Source organism: Urocitellus parryii, chromosome 4 (assembly GCF_045843805.1).
Source record: "Urocitellus parryii isolate mUroPar1 chromosome 4, mUroPar1.hap1, whole genome shotgun sequence".
Lineage (NCBI taxonomy): Eukaryota > Metazoa > Chordata > Mammalia > Rodentia > Sciuridae > Urocitellus > Urocitellus parryii.
The window spans coordinates 110,743,157-110,768,178 of NC_135534.1; the positions used below are offsets into that span (position 1 = coordinate 110,743,157).

General features: G+C 38.2%; 2 pseudogenes; both read right to left on the bottom strand.

Annotated features, from left to right (window-relative positions):
- Positions 1-3,860: 3,860 nt before the first annotated feature.
- Positions 3,861-4,784, bottom strand: LOC113192555 (olfactory receptor 10D1B-like; annotated as a pseudogene).
- A 6,533-nt stretch (positions 4,785-11,317) lies between these two features.
- On the bottom strand, positions 11,318-21,980 carry LOC113192560 (von Willebrand factor A domain-containing protein 5A-like; annotated as a pseudogene).
- Between the last annotated feature and the right edge of the window lie 3,042 nt (positions 21,981-25,022).

Consider the following 25,022-nt stretch of genomic DNA (forward strand, 5'->3'; position numbering starts at 1 on the left):
CAGAGGATTCTCAATGGGATTGAGGCACAGTTCTTCATTGGGTGAGCCATAAATATATGCTTGATTGGCTGTCCTTTCTTTTCTCACTATTCCCTTACTATGCTTCCTGAGAGTCTCTTCCAAATGAGGATATATCACAACCTTTGGGAAAATCCTGAGTAGTTTTTCCTTTTTTTTCCTCCTCCTCCTTCCTCCCTTCTCCCTTCTCCTTCCTCTCCTTCCTCCCCTTCCTGCTTCTTTTTTTATGAAAGGAAATCTTGAGAAGAGGTTGACGATGTTACCTTTGTGTCATGCAAAGTTAATATATTTATAAAATGGGCTACTACACTTTGAAAATAGTGAATAAATTAATCTCAGACATGCAAATATGTAAGTATCCAAACAACATTTTTGTGAAAAAAGAAAATATCAATAGAATTTCATTGATATAAGTTTCAGAACCTTGTTGTATAATGTTTAGAAACAAAAACATATGAGGGAAAACTCAAAGAAAACATGGAATTCAGGAAAATTATGGCACCTAGAAGGAGAGAAGTGAGTGGGATCAGGCCAGAAACTACTTGGAATTTTCACTGGCATTGCTCTTTTCCTTTAGTGGGTAGAGAAAATAAACACATGTGTGCTTATTGTATCATGGTACAAAAATATTCTACATATTTTTCCACTAATATTATCTTCTGATTTTTTAATATTTGATAAAACGCATTTTAAAAAGACCAATAGGACAATGACAGATGATTTATGATATCATTCTAGGATATCATTGAAATGGGAATTAAAATAATTGTTTAAGCCCTGAAATATAAAACAAAGGAATGATAAGTAATATGCAAGATTGTTTCTCACCAATCTAGCATTCCAATAATGACAGTTAACCTTCAACCCTCGTCAACCAGTACACTATGTAAATATAATAATGCTATTCTCTTAGCTTAAATGATTATTCCGGTAAAGGTAAAGTTAGGATTTTTGACCAAAACCTTGCAGCTGGGGTGACTGAGAACATTAAGTTCTGATTGGTTATTCATTAATTTGAGTCACCTTCATTGGGAACAAGTCACTAGGGAGAGCAGGGAATGACTGGTGCAGGGCCTGACCCCTGTGGATATTCCCTTGAAAGCCTCTCTCCAGGGTGTCCCTGTCCTTGTCAGTACCATCATCTGGGCTTCACTTTTAGTGTCTATGTCCTAGTTCTCCACAGAGACTGCAGGTAAATCAAAACACAGGTCAAATTCAGAACAGGCTTTGGCTTTATAACAAATTATGGTATCTTACAGAAATGGTTGGATTCATGTAGAAGCCTTTAAAGAATCTAGAATCTTGGGTGGAGGTACTGGATGCCCCCTGAGCCATGCTTGAAGCTCATGAGTATCTCAGGAAGTTCTGCCCTGCAACCCACCTGCTCAAAACATCTTCTGAACCTCTAGTCCCATATTTCTCTTCTCTGGCCTCCCTAGTCTTAAAATTTGATTCTTCATTTTCATTTGCCCCTGTGGATTAGTCTGAGGGGTGGGCTACCTGAATTGAGGTTCTTCGATTGAAACTTTTTCTCAAATGCTTTTGTTTACTGCCACTTATGTGATAGAACCCATAAAAATCTTACCCTACCATGAAAGCCAACCTGGGCCTCCAACCTGGGCCTGGCATTCCTGCCTCCTGATTGGGAGGACAGTGTTCAGGTTCTACCCAGAGATCCAAGAGCTATCAGAACCTCTCAAAGCTGTTTGGACAAACAGAGAGATTAATTTGCTTAAGAAGATATGGATGGAGTTTTTTTGTTCAGGCTTCTCCCCCAATCCAAGAGCAATGTGCTGAGCTGGAGACAAACCCTGAAATCAGAAGATATAATAAATTTGACCTTCCTGCAAAGACATCTCCTCATAATGGCTTGTGGTTAAGAGAAACCAGTCCAAGAAATTTTCTCTCATCCTCCTCCCAAGTCCCCTAAGAGAAAGACCGAGAACTATGCTGTTTCTTCCTGGATAATACTCCTCTATTGGTTGGGTCTGGCAGGTTCCTTGGCTGCTTTCTAATTCTGATTTCTAATTCCTCTAGATAAAATAAGCAAGCAAACAAACACATCTTTAATCTTGAACACTTCTGTGAAGTCCTTCTCTGGCCTCAGGAAATGCACTTCTTACTTTCTGCTTTAATTTCTACCTTGGTCTTAGTGTGAACCCTGGATGTTCTGGTCAGTTGCCCATCTGCTTCTTTTCCTCAGCAAACTCTGACTTTCATAGTGTCTCTGAAATACCCAATCTTAGCTTGGGATTACTCATTGAATGATATGTAATGAGCAAAATTGGAAAAGAAGCAGGAGCCCATATTTTATCCTTATACGTTGTTGTGTTTTGAGTGAGCATTTAGCCAGGAAATTGAGGAAGGGAATCATTAGAGTGGATCTTCAGAGGAATGAGAAGGGTTTGTGATACAGTAAAATTCAAATAACCTGGGATGTATTTCCACTTCCCATTTAGGCCTTTGTTTACTGAAAAGGAAAAGATAAACAGCTGTGATAGAAGGATTTTAGGAGGTTCACAGTAGTAGTAGGCAAAAGTTTGCCTGGACCATTTGCCGGCTCACTCTGGTGGTATAGGCAGACACAACACTGCTAGTTGGGTCTGGCAGGTTTCTTGGCTGCTTTCTAAATCTGAGAAGACAAAAGAAAAGCCTTGCTTCTGTCTCTACCCCCTCCTTTTCCATCACCTTCTTACCAGGATCTTTTCTTCTCTATATTTTTTTTCAGATAATTTCCATTTAATTTGCAGACACATCTGCTTTTTAAAAAACATTTTAATGGTACATATTAATTATACACAACAGTTTCATTGTGGTATATCCATATATACACGTGAAATAATTTGATCAAATTCATTCCACAACAAACTTCACAGCAGCAGTGTTCCGCAAGCATGATAGTGTCCTTGTTAAATTCAGTCGTGAAAATTATACCTGGCCTGATTGAAATGAAATATTTCTCATTTATATCCTAGCTGACCCCCCAAAAAAATCAATAAATAGAGGAAGATAAGTCAAAGCCAAATCCTTTTAGTAAACAAAGAAGCCCAAAACACAAAAAAATAATAGCTTGGACCCAGCAATGCTCAGCATTGCCCATTGGTTGTACTGAAGGAGGCAAAGACAAGTCCAGATATTCTAACATGGAATCACAGCCCAATCCCCTCTCCATGGATCTCTTTATCTCTTCTCTCTTCCCATTCACAAGCTGACGTCTACTACCAATGCCTATTTCCAGGTTTAAGCCCAAAAGATTGTTTATAAGTGGTATAGAATACTAATATATCTGCTTCACCTGAGAAACCGGCCCAAGATCCTAGCAAGAAGCATTTTCTTACCCAAATTCTTTGTGGTTCTGAAGTAATAGGATGCTATTGGAAGCCATGAGAATACATCTCTCTCACTTCCCTAACAACCCTTTAGCCAGTAAAATGATGGCTTATCTAATGGTGGCATCTGGGGAGACAAACACTGTAGCCAAGATGAAAAATCAGTGTGAGAAGAAGATGAGGTGTAGGAATGTAAAAGGAGAGGAAAATTAATATTGAAGAGCAGAAGGAACATTTTTTTCTACCTACTGGGAAAAGTTCCCTTCCTCTTTATGAGTCCTGACATGTCCACAAGAAAACATTAAATTCCAGTGTCAGAAGACCAACCTTGGAGTCTTCATTCTGCTACTTGTTCCTCACACATCCTGAGACAAGTCACTTTAACTCTCAGCATCTCAGTCCCCCATGTTGTAAAATGGAAATAATAATAATTCCTCATGCAAACCAAATAAAAGTATTCCATCAGCTCTGATGTGTGGCTGAAGTTTTAGCTACTGATCTCTCTCTCTGCAATTATTCAGGATGGAAGCCCAGCAGGTGGAGGGCCTTCCTCATAGAAGATTTCATCTCCTTATTTCTGAGACTATAGATCAAGGGGTTCCGCATGGGGATGACCAGGTTATTCAGGACCTGAACAGTTGCATCCAGCCAGGGGCTTGGGGTTGGCCTTAGATAGATGAGGACCACTGGCATGTAGAAAAGCAGGATGGCCGTGAGGTGGGCACTGCAGGCAGAGAAGGTATGGTGGCAGCCCTCTGCAGAGTGGATCTGCAGGATGGAGCAGATGATTCAGCTGTAGGAGGTGAGGATGAGGAGGAAGCAGCTGAGGGGCATGAGGCCAAAGCTCATGAACCAAAGCCAGGGCTGAGGTGTCTACACAAGCCAGCTTCAGCATCACTGGGATGTCACAGAAGTAGTGGTCCACCTCATCAGGATCACAGTAGGGCAGCTGGATGGTGAGAGTGGTCAGAAAAATGGCCTGAACCAGCCAAAAAATGAGGTCCCTGCAGCCAAGATGGCACACACGTTGTGGCTCATGATTATAGTGTACCGTAGAGGGAAACATATGGCAACACAGTGGTCGTAGGCACAGAAAAGCAGTCTGTGTACAGAAAACACCCAGTCAGCCCAGAAAATGGTAGAATAATGGTAGAAGAGCTGGGACACGCAGCCCACATCAGAGATGGCTCTGCTGTTCCCTGAAAGGTAGAACAGCATCATGGGAGAACTCAAGGAAGGGAAAAATATGTCAAAAATAGATAGCTTGCACACGAAGAAGTACATAGAGTTATGAAGGCAAGTGGAGGAGATAATTGCCAACAAGATTAGCACGTTTCCAACAAAGGTGAAGATATAAAAGTACAAAAACAGGATGAAGAGAATGGTCTCCAGACCCTCTGTGTTTGGGATGCTTAGCAGGACAAACTCAGTCACCATGAATGATTCCTCATAGTTGTAAGAAAATCTAACCCTGAGAAGGAGTCTGAAACACCAAAATCTGGATAACAATGTCACATTATTAAGCTTTGACTATGTTTTTAAAAAGAAGCAACTTGCCATATGAAAGTCAAGAGCAAAATCTATGTAAAAATTTCAGGTAATAAGATGTAGCTATTTCAGAGTCAGTCAATCCAATCTTGCAAAGACTATTTTTAAGAGAAATGATTGTTTATTATAAATGAAGAGGAGAAATTTAGAGATATATTCAAAATATACCCAAGTTAGGAAACTTTTTTTCCATGCATATAATGTTTTTTATCACCATTATATTTTAAATTCTCATATCTTTAAGTAACAAACTCCAATTATCCATTAGGCTCTGCAAATAGCAGAAAAAATAGTGTTAGGAAGCTAGGCACTCAATATGAATAATGGCTTTATCTGTTAATCACCTTACAAAAGGATCTCATAAAAATAGAAGGGAGTCAATCACATAGAGAGGAGGAAGGGGATCAAGAAGAAGGGAGAAAACAGAAGACATGGGGAAGTGTGGGGAAACAGTGTCTACCAAATAATGCTATGTCCATGAACACATATATCACAATGAATCATATGTATATGATATACATGTATCTCAATTTTACATATTAATATAAAATTAATGAATGCTTACTATGTTCCAAGCAATGATTCAGCATTTTAAAAATGTTTTATTTCTTAAATGTATATATAAATCATATTTTATGACTATATTATATATATAAGTTATATAATAATAATCCATTAATTAAAATAATACTAATAATTGCCATAATTATAATAGTAGAAGGGATATGAGTTGAGTACAACAAGTGGATCAAGGAAGTCAGGAGGGGAGAGAAAGAGAAGATACTGGCAAATGACACTGATAAAATCATGTAATTTTAATGTTAGATTATGACTAATAAATCTCACTATGTGTAATAATGTACCAATAAAAATTCTTTTAAAAATCCTCTTGGGCTGGAGTATGGCTCAAGTGGTAGCATGCTCACCTACCATGCATGGGGCACTGGGTTCCATCCTCAGCACCATATAAAAAATAAAATAAGATAAAATAAAATAAGGATGTTGTGTCTGCCGAGAACTAGAAAATAAATATTGAAAAATTCTCTCTCTCTCTCTCTCTCTCTCTCTCTCTCTCTCAAAAAAAAAAAAAATCCTCTAAATCCTAAGAAAAAAATCTTTATTTTATACCTCTGAAACAGTGTTCTTTAAGCACCTTCCATTAATGCTGGTATTTTGTAATTATTTTCAAGTAAATAGCTTGTTAACACTATTGAATGGACTTAGATCACATCCTCTTCAGATTTTATTCCTCTAGATTTGATAATGCTAAGATGCACAATTCTATCACAAGAAACTGCTCTAGCTCTTTCCATCTGTTTAATCTATTCTACATGGACTTTAGCAACTTGAAAATATTAGCAAAATATAGCAGCAGCAAAGAAAGTGTCAAATTCATGTTACTGATGAAGTGGGAAATATGGTGACTCATGTAGAATAAAAGCAAAGACCAGTGCTAATCAGGAAGGTTAAACAAGTCGAGGGTAGTATGGTGCCTGGGAGATGTAGGTTCCCGTAATAAAATGAAAAGGGACACAGAGAAAAGATGCAGAGGCAGGAAAAAAGATGGCGGAATGGCAGAGAAGTCAAGCTGCTAAGCCTTATTTATATCAATAGGTTACTTTAGGTCATTGGCATCATTAGTACATATTTGTTCATTGTATTACTAGGCAGGTTACAGACTCAGCAAAATTATGTAGTTTATTCCTCAGTTATACACTAAGTTGCAATGTATTAGGAGCTTTGTGTAGCTCTTAAGAAAGTCCATTGTATAAAGTTACTGTTATATAGGCAGGTTTAGGCTCAGTGATACATTGTAGTTATCTAACAAGAGAGTTCCTTTATTCCCAGAAGTTGTGTGCCTGAAGTCAAAGTTGAGGCTGATAAGACTAACACAGATCCTCCTCATGAAGAACATTGCTACAGCAGCCAGGCATCCTGTGTCTTTGCATAGAAGTTTTCCCAGCAGCCAGGCATTCTGTGTCTTTGCACAGAAACTTCCTAGCTACCAAGCATGCCACAGTCATGAAGCTATCAGAGATCTCAATCCCAAACACAGAACCCCTACTGGTTTCTCTTCTTCTCATTATTCACTTAGTAATGATAATAGTAGTAATAATAATTGAATATATATAAATAATAGTAATAATATTTGAATACATATGTATTGATAATGGTAATAATAATAGAACATACACACACACACACACACACACACACACACGCAACATATAATGAATGCTTTTATGTACCAAGAATTGGATCGAACTTTTAAAACTGTGATTTATTTGTAAAATGTATTTATAAGAATAAGTTACCATTACTATTACTATTCAGATCCACAGAAAAGAAATGGAAACTCAGAAACGTTAATAAAGCTGCCTGAAGTGCAAAGATCCTCCTGCCTCAGCCTCCGAGCCACTGAGATTACAGGCATGAACCACTGAGCCGAGCTAGATGACAGTTTAAATAATAGTTAATGCTTATTGTTCATTTGCTATGTTCTGGCATTGTCTTGTGGGTTCTGTAAATACAATCTCTTTCACTTAGTACCATAAATTTATTAGACAGGTCAAGTCTCCCCAGTATTTTAAGGTATACACCTTAGTCTCTAAGTGTTTAGTCAAAGACTGAGGTAACCAAGTTGATTAATGATAAAGCTGTATCTCAAATCAAAAACAGTACGACTTCTCCTTTGAGTTATAAAGAAAAACAAATTCATCATTAATTTAATTTTCAAACACTCATTCATAAGTAATTTCACCTCACATTTGTGGTTGTTGTAGTTTTCCAGTGCATTTTCATTTTGCTTGGATTGATGACCAAAAAAATGTGTAAGATAGTTTGTCTTAACCCAATTTTACAAATACAAACACTGAAACTTAGAGCCCTTTTCTAAAGTAAACAACAGAAGAGCCCAGGCATTCCCAAGATTAGCTCAGTTTCCACTATATCACCATGGCCTCCTAGCATGACTGCAACTGACCCCGTGAGACAGCAATTTCCCATGCTTCTCTCTGATCCTCTCTCCGTGTATTATTATTAATCCATTCAATTTAGGGATTTGGATAAGTGTTCTGTATATCCTTAAAATCATTAGTGTTTCCATGACCAAATTATGGGGGACAGATGGGGAAAAAGGGGTAGGGGGGAGAAAATGTGTTAGCTCACAGTCTGTTCCATGAAGATAAATCCCACTAGAACATTCAACACATATTTATCAAGAGAGCTCCCTTGTCTTGATATAACTAGTGGGTAAATTTGCAATAGACTTGCATTATCCTTTTTTCAGAGTACAGTCTATCACTTTAATTCCTTATTCTCCTTTATGTTTTCAAGTAAATCACAGACATATTCCAGCAACAATTGGCTTCTCAACTAAACATTCAAAAAATTCAGAATATAAATAGCCAGGCTAAGTCTGGGCATTATTGATCCAGAATGGAAAGAGGTAGGATGTGGCTATTTAATGGAGGACATATTTATTTTATCTCCTCCTTTCTTTCTCCCTCTTCCCCTTTTTAAATTTCATTTTATATATTTTTTTTCTTGGTTGAAAAATGTTTGGGCTTCCTGAAAATTAAATAGTTTTGGTGAAAGAGAGATGATCCACCAAACAGAGAGTTAAATAAAAAAAGGACAAATACTCCCCTCGTATATATATATTTAATATTTATAGATATTTAAATTTTAATATTATATAATATTAAATAAATTATGTATATATATATATATATATATATATATATATATATATATACAATATCTACATTTTTATTGGAGAAATGAAAGTAATATCAGGAACATGAATTCCCCAGAAAATCTCTTGAGTGATTTGGTATCCGAGTCATCACTAATTCCTACACAATTTTCCATGCTTCTCTCTGATCCTCTCTCCTGTATAAAAGTCTATGATATGCTGGGATACGAGTCAGGTAACCACAGCAAGCCAGACTAATGGACCAGTTCTTGAATTGATATGGATAAAATGGAGTAGTAAGAGATCCCCACTTCTATCTTAATAGTAATGTTACCATAATTTGATCTTTGTCCCCAATACCAATCCATTGATGAAAACAGGGTTTTGAGAAAGATTTAATACAGATTATTAAATGAAGGAAAGAAGATAGCTAGCAAAATAAAACAAATCTAACAGACTTCAGGAATGCACCCAAATCCACACTGAAGACCTGAGTTACTAAGAAAGCTGCTGGATTGGGAAGCTACCTACTGAACTGTGAAGCCCCTGCTATGGCTGGCTGCTCTAGAACTAACATACTGTGGCACAGTCTACAATAGCAAACATGAATACCAAAATGTCCTGTCTCTTGCCACATGTGACTCTTACTGAAGTGTAACTGTTGGGCAAAACCTCAATCACATCAAAACCTAACTGCAAAAGAGTCTGGGAAACAAAATTTTACATTTTCCAAACTCTGTGCACTAGGAGTTGCATGCTGATCCACCATACCTGCTACAGTGACTGTTCTTTTGACTATTTTTATTTTAAAATATTATTTAAAACTTTATTTGGGTAAGGTTGAGATAAAATGGCTGTGTCTATTTAATATTTATAGTGATGAATTCTGAGATAAGTATACACCATGCAGGCATCACCACAATCTATACCATGAACCTATGCATTGCCTTCTTTATTACTATTTATGAAAATAACACACACAATATCTACCCTTTTAATATATTTTTAAGTATAAAGTGCAGTTTTATCAGCTATCAGCCTTGTGCTAGACTTATTCATCTTATTAATAAATGAAATTTTGTGCCCTTTGACTAATATCTCCTTGTTTTCCACTTCTTTAACACCGTGGCCATCACCAATCCATTCTCTGCTTCTGTAAATTTGACTATTTTAAATTCATCATGTAACTGGTATTATCCTCTAGTGTCTGTCCTTCTGCATTCAGCTTATTCCACTTACCACAATATCCTCCAGATTTATCCATCTTGTTGCATAAGGAAAGATTTCCTTCTTTTTCAAGACTAATTTCCTTCTTTTTACTATAAAAAGAAACTGAAAAAATATCCCCAAACACATATTTCCAGGAGTCAATGTTGAATCAGTTAAATAAATCAATGAAAAAAGTATCATGTATTTGTTGATCAACTTTCATCTTATCTTTAAGAGCTCTTAAAAGTAAGAGCATTATCTTCTACTTGAGCAACTGGGGTATCAAAGATATCCCTGTTTTTTAAAAATGCTGAAACTAAATTGATTACTTGAGATTGTAATTTTGGAAGATAATATAAGGCAACATTTATTCTATAAAAGCAAAATTTAAATAGTAAAGTATGATTTTAGTTCTTGAATTTGGAAGAAGACTATTCCAGACCAGTAATTCCACTGAGAAAGCTATCAGACACCATCCAGATCTATCTTCAAACCCAATTTGTAAAAGGATGACCAGTGAAGCAGGGACCGCAAACAGAAAGACAGCAGAGTTATGCAGGGGCCAGGCCCTAACTGCAGGCAACCTGTGCTGGCAATGATGGCAAAAGATTTTGTTTAACCACAGGTCACTCCAGACTCCATCAGAAGGAGGTTTCAGGTCCTATATTGTCAACTAATGAAGCTGAACTAGCCCTGGCAAATTTAGAGACTAGACAAATTTTATCCCCTATCTGATGATATTTCAAAAGATTACCTCCTAGGTAGTGAAAGCTACAAGAAAGTATAGCATCAAATATTACTACTTCAGGGCTGGGTTTGTAGCTCAGTGGTAGAATGCTTGCCTAGAATGTGTGAGGCACTGGGTTCGATTCTTAGCACCACATAAAAATAAAATAAATAAAACAAATGTCCATCAACAATTAAAAAGAAGATTAGCACTTCAGTCCCCATAGACCAGAAAAGTGAACTAAGGTCCATCCTACCTTTATGGTAACTTTGTAAGTTTGTCCTATTGGTGGAAGGAAAGGATATTAATTCAGAACAGGCAGACAGAGGCATTGAATAAGAAGTGAACGTTCTAATTCCCATGAAATATCTGAAGAACACCAATATACACACTGAGTCGAGGTACCTCCTTCCCTCTGCAGTAGGCAGAAAAGTTAATGAAGTCTGATAATGTGAGACACATTTCTTCCCATTTATATCAGATGCAGTCTCCACTCTTCTTGTGCTATTCTTCTCCTATGAACCTACCCTGGCACAAACTCACACTCTCAGAGCTCTTTCTACTTTCTATTGTGTCCTCTGAAACCCCTAACACATGATAAGCAATCTTTCCTGTATGTTTATTTTCAGTACAAGAGGCCTCTTCCAACTATGTCTTAACTCACATATCCTCTTTAAATTGTTCTCCCTTCATCTGTCTCTGACGGTTGTTACTCAATGTCTGCACTCTACCCAGATTTAGAAGGTGAATCTAGAAACTCTGTAGCCCCCAATGCTTACTCTTCCACTCTCACCTAGGTACCTTCCAGATTTCCTCACTACTTTCACCAACCCAAACCACTTTATCAGTTACTCGTTCTCTGAGGCTTCTAATATCCAGATCGTAGACATCAACTTTATTCCAAGGTCTGTTATCATCTTGAGGGTTTTCAGCATACCCATGGAGACAGCCTACCCTACTTTCTAATGCAAAGCTTCTTAACCTCCTCAAATTCAATGATTTTGCCTCTATTTTCCCCTTCACTTTTAGACTCCCAGACATGATAAGCCTTTTATCATGCAGAATTGTGCCATTTGTAAAAAATAAACTGAAAAAAATCTTACCTTTAAACTATTTTTTTCCAGTTTCTTACCTAGACATTCCTATTTTACCTGAACTTTGACCTCATCTAAAACATATAAGTCTTGATTTCTTCATTTTTTCCCTTATATCAACTTCCTTTCATCTTTATTCTGTATGCAATCTAAATGTCAAGTCCAACAGTTGCCACTCCATTACTGATATTTTCAACTCCATATTGTTAATTTGCTTTCATCACACCTATCTGGCAAACTCCCAACACTGAAATTAGCCCAACTCTCTACTTGCTCCATTCTTAGGCCACATCTGCTGGGTGCCACTAAAAAGATTCACATACACTATGGTTCTTTTTAGTAGTTTGGTTCTACTACATAAATTGAGATACTGGACCCTCTTCTACACAAATGTTTCTACTTTTCCCTGGGCATTCCACTTTCCAACTAACTTCAGGGGCTCTTTCTGTTTTCCTTGAGTCCTCTCTTCTATCATTCCCAGTATCAGGTCATTACAAACATCAGCCTTTTGTGGGATCATTTACCATCTCATTGATGAATTAGCTTCAGATTTAAACTGATTTTGGGGGGGGGAGATGATACTGGAGATTGAACTCAGTGTCTCTCAATCACTGAGCCACATCCCCAGCCCTATTTTGTCTTTCATTTAGAGACAGGGTCTCACTGAGTTGTTTAGCTCCTTACTTTTGCTGAGGTTGGCTTTGAACTCAAGATCCTTCTGTCTCAGCCCCCTGAGCCACAAGGGTTATAGGCATGTGCCACCACGCCTGGCAACTGTTTGGTTTTTGATGCTTGTGTGTACTTTCTATATTCTAATATCCCTCCATATTAAATGTCTCTTCTAATGGGCCACATTTTAGCTCCTTAGCACAGAAAAAAAAATGTTTAACATTCACCAGACAACCTTGGATATGGAGGCACAAGGAAAATGAGACAGTTTAAGGTCTTTCACAAGCTTTTCCTTTAAATAGTATACTCAGATATTCAGGACACTTAGTCTGTGGGAGTCTGAATGGGATAAACTCACCAGGAAAACACATCTTTGGCCTCCTACCGGCATCCTTGAACAAAATTGGCCTTGGAATCTGCCTGTAAGCCAGGGGACCCTGAACTGGCTGCTTAAGCTTCTTGTTTATAGCAATGAATGCTGTAAAGGAGCTGATGTCTCTAGATTCAATGCTGATCTTCAACACGTCTTCTTTATCTTTAACTAGGGTCTCACTGAAACCTAAGTCTTTTCTCTGGTCAAGGACATTTTAGCAAGATGGTGAATGGTGAATCTAAGAGAAAAAAATGAAACAAAACATTTTGAGACTTACAGAAAACACCTTACAGTTATTTGGGGTTCCAAATGTTAGGGATGGCAGAGTGAAGAAAATGTCAGAGAAGAGCAGAAAGAAGATTGAATATTTCATAAAGGAAAAGGCAAATATAGGGAAACAATTGAAGCTAAAACAAGAAAAAGAATCCACACAGCAAGGATGACAGAAAAAAAAGAAGAAAGGGAAGAAAAATGAAGAGAAATGTGGGAAAAGAATAGGGAAACTGAATTCTCACTTGGCATCTGACTTGGGTTGCAGAGAAAATGTCAGCTTATGCTTAAAACTCTTGTTCTGGAGCATGTACTTGAGGCATGCTTCTCCTGTAGACTCAACTGCCTAAAAATTAGAGAAGAGAAGTGATGGAAGGCAGACATGACCAGACAAATGATTGGAACCTCCCCAGCTCAGCACATTAAAATTTCTAAGTAGCCATCAGGTAGCCCAGGAAGTCAGAGACTTGAAATGATGGGGAAGATGGTGGTCTGGCTCTCCCTGGGATTTGCAGTCTTGCTGAAATGTAAATATACCTACTAACTTTATTGAAATTGTTAGGACAGTTGCTAATCTGCCTCACTTGCATTTTCCCAATGAGCAGGGCATTTATGATTAACCTCTGATCTTTAAACATGGCTGTTGGTTCTGGGGAAAGCATGGTAGCAGGCACACCAGGAGGTAAATTTCAGTTCAAAGAGATATTGCATATAGCAGGCTTTAGAGAGTGCTTCGGGGACCGAAGAGCCTAATGGGGGAAAGGGAACCAAATAGGCAGAAACAAATAAGGATGAGAAGGATACCCACAATTAACTGAATGTTTATTATGTATCAGGTGTTATGTGACATAACATATGTTATGCCTAATTCTTAATACTATCTTGGGATGTAGGTATTATCTCTTTTGCTTTATGCATTAGAAAACAAAGGTTGAGAGATTTAATAGCATAAATGTGAATGAAGATATGCTAGGGGAAGTATATATCCAGATAATGGAACTAAAAAAGCCATGGCAGCAACTGGGAAAGAAGAGTTTAGAGCTGGGTGCAGTGAAGCACACCTGTAATCCCAGGAGCTCAGGAGGCTGAGGCAGGACGATTGCAACTTCAAAGCCATACTCAGCAAAAAGCAAGGTGCTGAGCAACTCAGTGAGACCATGTCTCTAAATAAAATACAATATAGGGCTGGGTATGTGGCTCAGTGATTGAGAGACCCTGAATTCAATCCCCAGTACCAAAAAAAGAGAGAAAAACTAAAGAGGAGCTTAGAAATAGAACCAGAGATATCTCCTTCTGTACATTGATAAGGGACCATCAATTTACCACTAAAAGAGGTCCTGAAGCACAGGTCTGGAGTCTCAAACATGATAGCCAAAGCTCTTAGTTTCTCTGAATTTGTTCTCAAATTCAAAAGATTCAACCACTTTCAGATTCTTATTTCTGGTCTTCCAACTAATTGGGCCATATTCCACATGTACAGTGGACACATTTGTATGAGACCACATGTAGCCCTGCTAAGAGCAAAGCACAGGCCTTTGGGAAAATGCCCACTGGAAGCAAGTTGGGCTCCTGCCCTTGCAGCAGTGTCCCCTACCCTGCTGTGTACTTGATCTGGATTACCCACCTCTGGACACAGGGCTGGCTCCTAAGCTTGAACTGCATCCTGTCCTTACCTGTGATGAACTCTGAAGTGCCCGCTGTCACCTGGGCAATGTTTTTTATTAAGCTGGTAGAGATACCTTCTGCAATACTAAATGAGAAACATCTGCAATTATAAATAAATGGAGGTTAGACATGGGCATTCAAGAGTGGACTTACACAATTAATAAGGAATGGTGACAGCTACAGGATAAGTTAATCTACCTCCCTGATGAGAACTGTAATACAAGCCAATCATTGAACAAGTTGTATATTCATGGAACTTTAAAATAACCTGAAATTAATAGTAGAATTTAATCATGCTGAGTCTCTTCAGCAACAGTCTCTTCCATTTCCCAGATAAAGAACTGGGGACCTGAAAACTTAACAAATCTATCCACATTCATTTCCCTACCAAATGGTCAACATGGCACTAAGCATTACACTGAGCAGAACATTACTCTGAAGTGAAAGAAAATAGAAAAACTCTCTCCTTGTACCTCCCTGGTACTATTAGGGCACTGGATCTGCCCAGGAAGGCCATTCTTAATATGTGGCCTTCTGATCTTCAGTTGGAAAGATCTTACTGTGTCCTAGTTTGTGTGCACCAGAACATACTTAACCTGTCTGATTTCCCAAATAAATATATCTATGAACAGAGAACGCCTTGGTAATACTAATATAAGCATATAAACAACAGGAAAAAATAGTTTCTATTGTGAATTAATATTTATGGATTTAGATTTACATAACAAGTCTTTTTTCATTTGGGTTAGTGTGAATCATCATCCTCAAATCTAGTGACATTACATTAGGATGGATGCAATTAATTTGGTATCATTCTCTCTGAAGACGAAATTCTGCCAGCATCTTGATGCCCTCACTGCTACTTTTCCAACATGAACTTTGATCTGTCCCCTATGCTATATATATATAGTGCTTACATGCATAGTTTTACATTATTTTCATGTATGATGTCAAAACTGAAATGTTTTTATTGATCATAAATCTCTGCCTAGAACTCACTAAAATGTTCTGTGTGGATGAAAATAAGACAATAATTATAATAATAGCAAAAATGTATACAATACATATTTTGTCTTGAGAACAATTCCTGATGTAAACACTGGTATTATGAGGCTGTAGGTTGCAAGTGGCACCATTAGGGTCTGGTCACCCCAGCAGAAATCACATTCAGATTGTACCTGTGTTTCTCGTAGTTAAACTGAAATTTTTAAATTACACTAAATGTTTCAGCAACTTCTCCATCTGTGAAGACAAAAAGCTGTATAAAGAAAGAAAACACACATTAAACTTCAATTTCATCGTAAGGTATCAGAATTTGCCCTTGAAAGCCCTAATTGCTTCATTCCAGAGACTCCAGGGCTCTTCAAACAGGCATGCACTTCCCCTGGCACTGCACTGTGTCCTCACAGGTCTGTTTGCTGCTCTGGGGATTTTCAGCTCCTCCACACACTGACTTCATCCAGGCTTTTTGGACACTCCACAAAGTCAGTTCAAGCTGAGTTAAGTATTACAAGATAGAGTCTTCCAATTACCACATTTTAAAATTCCTGCAGTGAATGTCACGGACTGATTCTTTTATTTTCTCTGTATCCTTCTGTTAGGTCTGTTCCAATTCCTATCTGTAGGGGGTGACCAGGGATGGAGGGCTCCCTGTAAATGTTCTGAAGTGGTGCCAAGATTTCAGTGCCCCCTAGGTCCTTGCTCATGAGCTTAACTCTCTTCACCACTCCTCCATTGTTTTCTGAGTATACTTCACACTCTTCTTGAGAAAAACAAATACACCCAGGTATAGAACAGCAGTTGGACATTGCACACAGCTGAGAAATCCAAGTCAAATAGTAATCCCACCAGAAATCCCCAAAGCCTAGATCAATTCTTCAGTATTATCTTTAAAAATCTAATCCCTTCCTTTAAAGGATCAATTTTCTGGTCTTTTCAGAAATTTACGGAAAGAATTTCTCACAGAAAGATTCAAATTGATAAATGTCAATATAACATCCTACAAGGCAAACTCTTCAGCAGCAGAATCAGTGTTTCCTGAAGGGGAGAGAGGATGAGGAGAGAGTGAGAGAACCTTCTCAGACCCTGCCAAGCCAACTCTTAGGACTGCAGCCTGTCACCTGATGTCATGCCACTTTACCTTCCCAGAGCTCAGAGTGGTCATGCCTGCTGCTGCTCAGTTGGAGAACAGACCTACACCTCCAAATGCACCCCACTTTAAGCCCTCAGCTTCACCCTCACTTGTCTACCTGACTCAGAAGAAGAAACTGGATTTACCTGGGCTGCCTCTAGGTGTGACTGAGACCCATCCTGGTTATTCATGGGACACTGCATACTTCCTGAGCAGTCCATAAGGAAGACAAATTCTCCACAGGTCATAGAATGCCTCATCTTCAGGAATGTCTGAATAGAAACTCACCATGACAGAAGGATCTCCCATTAAACTATTATTTTTGTACAAAAGGGATAAAAATCCTGTGAGAAAAAAGGGCAAGTATCTTAAAGCCCCCATGGATCAATTATAGTGAACTCAATAGTGAACAAGAAAATCTCAAATCTAAATTTCTGTGTTTGATTCTTAGGCAATATTAGCTTGTAAAGGGCTTTGGCAAGTGAGGCATAAACATATAAATAAGTAAGGGAAGAATAATCAACCCTTTTAACAGTGTCCCTGGAAGCTATTTTCCTGGAAGCTTAGCAAATGAGTGAGACACATGAGATGAACATTTTCCAGCATTTGCCAAAAGAAGCAGAAAAGCTTATCTGCAGAGGCATACCTTCTCATATCAAACCAATATGAGAAGGTCATTGTTTAAATCTTTAATTGCAGCTTTGAAAGGTTGATGCTCATATGCATAATTTTGAAGCTCATAAATTACAAGAGTATTTATAAGCAATATACACACCAATGAAATTCCAGGTGATTTGGTATGAAGGACTCACTGATATTCTCTCTAAGAAAAGAAAGTTCTGGGGTTCATGTTGAATTCAAATAGCTTCACATAAACCATGGGATGAGGGAGAACAGAGGAGACCACCCTAAGTGGATAAACTGTTAAAGCTATATCTGATTTTATGTTTACATGTGAATGAAAATGGAGGCTGGAATTAAAACATCATTATTGAGATGGAAATGAAATGATGACTAGATTATATTAACTTCACTTTTATATTTCAGAGAATATAAGAGGATATGGAATGGGGTACCATTATCGTATTTTTATAAACCTAATCTAGAATGGTATAATTAAATCCTTAGAAGTCTGGGATTCAATATGACCATGGAACCTGTTTCAGTGTAATCTTTTATTCACAGGATACTCTAACAAACACGCTATTGAATATAGTGGGTATCATCCACAAAACACTTGATAAAGACTAGTTGAGAAAATTATGTATGCACAATCCAGACATCTGGATATGTAATGCAGCATTGGTTTTGATGAGTAAGATATATTCCTTTCTGTGGACACCTGGGTATTGTTGGGTTGGCTCTGTCCTGAGAAGTTAGAAAGGTTGAATGAAACTTAGTACATATGAACTGTTCAGAACACCACCAGATACATGGTAAGCACTGAATGTATATTGTCTACTATAACTCTTTCAGCTTCCTTCAAATTATCTTTAACTCCAGCAATCTCTGCTTTCTTGTTTTCTTTCTTTCTTTTTTACTCCCTTGTTTTCAAAGAAGGTGTTTCAAATCTTAACTTTACCACTTGCTATCCCCAGTTTTCTCATCTGAAAAATCAAGGTAATAATATCTACTTAATATGATTGTTTTGTTGACTAAGTGATATAGCTGAGGACTTATAGAAATTAGCTGAGGACTCAACTCATATTGAACTCTTAATAATTGTATAAATTTATTTCTAAAAGTTATTTTTATACAGTTATTTTTTAATTAAAATTTTAATTTTAAAAAGACTTTATTCCCTTAATATAGTAAATTCTTCTAAGTTTTAAAAAAATAATGTTGTGCTTTCCCCTCTATACTGGTATGCTTCTTGTGGCACAATACTGAAACGTTTTTATTGAGCCAGGTTGCCATTCCAAGATTTCATTTGCTTCCTTGTGGTTAAATGTACAGCAAATCAAATCGAACAAATATGTGAGCTATACAGCTGCACCTGAATATCACTGCTGGAAGAGATTCATGAGACTGATAAGGATGTCCTTGATGTCCCTCTGTGGGCTATACAACTGGCCATGGGAGTAGATAAGAACATCTGCATGGGGCCTAGAAAAATATCAGACAAGAAAAGAGACAGAGATCTCAATCCTTATCTTCTAAAATTGAACATTATGAAATAATGTTCTGAGAACCAATCACTAGTAATATATTTCACAGGCATGAAGAGCTCAACAATTGGAATCAAACACAGATAACTAACGTACAAGACAGAGAGTGCAGATTCATGGGAGATGAACTGGTTATAGCAAACATTTTTGAGTTTGGGACCTCATCATGGACAGCTGGCCCTAAGGAATAATGGTTGCCAAGTGAGGCCACCCAAAGAATGCCACTTTGCAAGCTCAAGTGTATGAAACTACCTTGGCCACACATCAGTAATGAGAGCCTGGGATGGCCTGTGGGAACTGACTCCAGGGAACTCTCTTCAGAGCGGTTATAGTTGTATAAGCATGAGTCTAGTCCCAACCATGTCACTGTGAATGTGACTGTCCCCAACAATGCCTCCATTCTAACCATGTGGAAAATGCTGCTGAGTGGAGGTATCTTTCCAGTAATACTTTATGGTCCCTGCACCCCAGTGCAGGCATCCAGGAAGGCCCAAGAGAACAATAGACTGACTTGGTTGTACCACTTTTTGTTATTAGGAGAAGCACATATGTGTTCAGGAAGATTTAGATAATAAGAAAAATTAGGGAAAAGTAAGAAACTGAACTTACTAAGATACTAAACAGTATTAGAAATTAATAACTAGGGCATTATAAAATTTTAGAGATGGATAGTGGTGATTGTGGTGAAAGATGAATTATTAAAGTCACAGAACTGTCCACTTGAAATATTTAAGGTGTTAAATTTTATTATTTGTCACAATTAAAAAGAAAGAATTTCAGGAATATTACATGTAGGTATGAAGAATCTATCAATAAGGGTTATTCACTGGATTAAAAAAAGAAATTAAGAAACCGAACATTGTCTTAATCTAATCCCAATGACTATATTCATACTTCCTTTTTAAAAAATGTTTTTTATTTCTATTGCATATGTTATTTTATAGTGGTAACCTGCTTGTATGACTTATTTCTTATTTCCAGTTACATGGAGGCCTTTCTTCCAAATTATTCCAAAATGCCAATGTATAATATTTCAATAGCTACATATTAACTTATCACATTAATGAGGGCACAGCATAGTGAATAAAATAATTTTAATCATTTAACACTTGATGTTATTAAAATTGTTATTAAAATGTATCCAGTGTATATTTTTATTTGTTCTTAGATTTATTTCCTTGGGTAACATTTCAAAAATTGCAGTTACCGAATTGAGCATTTATTTAGATATATATGGCAAAATTTGTCTTGAAAAGATCAACACAAAACATTTTGTTAACAGTAATCTATGACAGTGCCATACTTACTATATCTTTTGAAACATGAAGCATTATATTTGCAAATCTTTGATATTTAAAATATAAAGATGTCATATACTCATTTTTATTTGCATTTATATCTGGACTGATCACTGTTGCATGTATATAAATGCCTATATTTTCTGTTATGAATTATTTGTTTACATTATTCATCTAACTATCTACTACTTAAGCTTGCCTATAAGACAATGCCACAGCGTACAACCAAGCCAATCTCTTTGTGTGTTGCAGTGAAGCTCTTTCAATATTTCACTTTAGGAGGTTTATCTGCTAATGGATAGAAAATGGAAGTGAAGATATTTGAGAGTGATTCTAAGACTGTCATCTGCCAAAAGGTGAGTACAAAGGGAGAAAAAAAAAATACCTGGCTTATTCTCAGGCATCCCCATCTCCTCAGATACTCAGGGGCTGTACACTTCCCTGTAGTAAATCAGGAGTTCCATGTCTCTGTTAAACTTGTGTCCTTCAGCCAAGGAAACGTGAATTGGGGTCTATCAAGGGAGTCAGGTTAGAATATCACTCTTTGCTGCCTGGAGCTGAGGTCAGAGCTGAGGGCCACAGGCTTTCTCCACCAGTGAGCATGACCAGGAGCAGAGGGAGAATCAGGAGAAGACTCAGCACATTAAACCTGGGAGAAGAATGAGCACAGTGCATCCCCCTCTGGGTTAACAGGGAAAAGTAAGGACCACCTGGGAAGGGTTGGACAAGGTCAGGACCCAAGGAATAGGGTCCTGGCAACAACAGTCCTCTCTTACTGATTACCTGAGCAGAAGTCTTATCATCTGCAAGGACCGCAACAGCACTCAAGGGGCAATTGGAGTGGACCCTCTGGATGCCATGCTGGGAGCTGATGGTGGCAACCATGCTGAGTGTGTAGGGCAGTTCCTCCAAGGGGACTAGAGGAGTTTTCATATCAAGGCAACTATTTATAAGATGTTCTACAAAAAATTACTTTCATTCTGTTTTCCTTTCTAATAGCTTCAGCACACCCTCAAATGAAGAAAAAATTCCCCTATTATGCCACCAATTACTCAAAGGGGAGAGGCATTTACCAGGGAGATGGAATCTAGGATTCAGGATGGCTGGAAGAACATAGCACAGGGCCCCATCAGCATCCAAGGGCGGCTCCTGAACATACCTCAGGGTGAGCTCCACCTTTGACCCAGGCAGGAGGTTCCCCACATTGCAACATCTCTGGATTATGAGTCCTCCTCCAATAAGTAGGCCTCCAGACCCGGGGATATGGAACCCTCATAGTTGTGTTGGGCCTAAGGAAAATAGGAGGGATGGGAAAGAAAGGTAACAACAAATGAAAAGACAGGATTGAAGAAAATGAAGACTGTTAGAGAAAGAAATTAATGGGTCTTCTCAATTTCACAGCTGGAATTTGAATGCCTCTAAGTGATTTATCCCTAAATGATTTCAGGAAAATCAGCATTTAGATATGAATGGAGGGAAAAGCATCCAACACTAGCACTTTTTGTGAAGGTGCATTAGAATGAGATCTTAAAGAGTGCACATTAATCATTAAAGGAAGGGAGAAGACAAAGAACCCATCTCCTGTACCTCCATCTTGTCTGTAATTCTGCCACAATTTTCTTCCCATCCACCAAGTCCTCAAAGCTAAAGACATCAAAGACTTCCTCCATGGAGTACATAAAGGAGGCTTCCAAAGGGACGTTCTCCTCATTCTCATAGTTGAAGGTTGCAGACACACTGGCCACAAACTCATGGATGGACAAGGTCACAGAGATGCTCTTCATTGCCACTGGGTATAGATCAGGTTTCAAGAGTTCGACAAGCTATAATAGAAGGCCTCTTGCAGGTCAGGGGTTGGGCTAGCACTGGTACACAAGGGTTGGACATCAGGCTTACCTGGCTTCTATTGGAGAGTGATTAGGCCACAGGAGCCCTCTATGCTGACACGGTGATCTTAGGAAAAGACACTTCATGAGCAGAGTGACATGTTGGGAGATATGCATCCAAATATTAGTACATTATGAGCCTCCCTCTTGCATAATAATACATTCAGAAAGTTAGTGTTAGATCTAGAACAAAAGGAGGAGGAAAAGGGGACAGGGTCTGATAGTTTGGCTCCTTCTAAATGACAACCCTCCCCGGGAGTGTGGGTGGGTGATGCTGTATAATTCAACAAGGTTCACTAAACAGGAAATTTTGAAAAACCTTGAGGCTACTTAAAACAGCAATTCCACTTTTTCAAAAGCTCAAAAATGCATTTAATACACTATTCGCTTGGGAATATTGAATAGATACCATGGTAGAGCAAATGAGAATTTTAGCAGTTTAAGATCAGACAGACTGTGGTTTTGCACACTGACACATAGCAACTCTGCTTACTGACATTTAACCATGGAGGTTTGAAGAGGCTAACAGGTAGCTGTAACAGATAACTGCAGTAACAGAAGCAGGAAAAAAAGTAGTGGGACCAGAACAATCCCCCTTTAAGCTTACTGCCATAAAAATCCCTAAGCTATGTGAGCTGAGTCCCTAGATTGTTGACAAACTTGTACCTATATACGAAATGTAGAATGCATCTTCCAGTAGAATTGCACCAACTCCCTTACCTTGATGTACCCAAAATTTGCTTATATATAAAAGTATAAGCCCTGTTATGCTTGGGAGTTAGACATTGGCAATTATCCCTCTGAGCTGTGGTGCTACTAATAAATTATTGCTTCCGGATCTCAGTATTCTGACCCTCATTTCCCACTATACTATCATAACCTTAATCTCCCTTGAAACTCAGTATTATCTTTCCAAAATACTAACCATCAGACCTTCGTTTCACATTTGGATTAATATATGCAAAGTTCCTACATTAGTATTTTTAAACAACTGGGACAGATATCAGCATTGTTCCTGTTGTCATTGTTACTATTATTCAATAAACATTTATTGTTAATCATAATGAATCATTCTATTCAGACCTCCATATAGGAAGCATCTTAAATCTCCTAGATCTTGTACAATATACCTTGTGATTTTTTTTACATGTCACAGTTCTTTTTTAAATTGCTATGTACAAATTATTCTAATATTCAAGTAGAATACCTGCAACATGTCCCACGTTTTAAATCAGACTGTCCTAAACATTCCTCTCAAATTTTATAATCATTTTGGAGGTGCATTCCATGTAATTTGATTCATATCAACAGAGATACATCTTATGTACCAAAAGCATGATTTAATGGCAATTCTTTTATCTGGGGGGCCCACAGGTGGGTTTTATCCTAATGCTGAATCCTCATGCTCCTGGAAGTCATTTTGAGACCATTCTGCACTGGATCATGTGCTAGCTTGCCTCTCCCTGATCTGACACAGTGTGACTTGGGCTGCCATCTCCAGGACCAACAGGGGCTTTCACTAAAAATAGGACTTAAAGAGTTAAAATGGCACCACCTGGAGCTCAGAGCATGTAGGAGAACAATAGCACACATGTGCTTATCCAGAGCCCTGGGCAGAATATAGAGAATGCCATGCTTACCCAAGGGACCTGCATGCTCTTTCGAGGAACAGCTTTCCTTCTGGAATGATCCCTGCCCAAGCATTCTGAAGCTTTAGTTAAAACTATTTGTAAACTCACTTCACTGATCTAAATCCTTATTTAAAGCACATATTAGGGTGATGATTTTGCTAGTGATGAAGTATTTGTCTAGAACAAATAAGACCTTGAGTTAGATCCACAGAATCACAAACGTGCACATATATACACCCACACCCACACCCACACCTAGAACAACAAACAAAATATCCACTTTAACAAAATTGGAAATCATGCCCATGCTGATTATACATGTGATATCACTTGTATTTCCTATGCAACAAGCCTTGTTATACAAGTCCTCAGCAATAACCAGGCTCCTCATTCCAAATCTGTTATTACACGCAATTGAATAAAAACAGTGCATTGTAAAACACCCCATATTTTAAAGCAACACAAGAGGAAAGTAGCACGGTAGAGAACAGGAGAACATGCTGAGGAAAAGGGCTTCCAGGATGATCCTTAAGTGGGACAGGTAGAAGAGTCTGGGCTACCTCAGAGAATGAACATCTAATAACACCCACAGGAAGCTTAAGGCAGTAGATTCATAGAGGATGAAAGCAGACCAAAGACTGAGAAAAATCCAAGCTTTCAGCTACCCAGGAGAGAGAGCTTCTCTCTCAGCCTGGGAGCTCTGTCTGGACAGGACATCAGAGATGTAAGAGTCTGACAGAAGCAGTCTCAGGCAGGCAGGGAGGGGAAGAGCAGGAGAGTCCAGTGGACCACACCCTAACAGCCTGTTATGAGAAGTGGAAAACCTGGGCCAGCCAGGAAGAGATTTGGGCTGCAAAATGCGACTTGCCCAGAATCAGAGAGTGACTCAATCTTTAAATTTTCAGTCCTAGATTCTCATTGACCAGTTATTTACAAAAAGGGACAGCAGCAATCTCAGTTTTGACATAGATAGGCTTGGGAACCGCAATGATTGAGTTGGGTAGAGACTTAAAGCCACATTTGACAGCACAAACATACACAAAACAGAGAAAACATCACTTATCCCAGAAAAAAGGAGGAGGAAGGGAGAAGTAGAGGAATGGAGAGAGAGAAAAGCAATAGTAAAATGGGAAAGGTGGGGATTATCAGAAGATGGCCAAAATCTCACTCCAGGCCTTCCCCCAAGATTCCCCTAAACAACTAAACTTGCAGAAATCCTGGGGAAACACACCAGTACTAAGTTCCACACCCTGGGGTTTGCAACTAGAAGTCAGGCAACAATAGATGTAAGGACAGGGGAAAGGGAGGT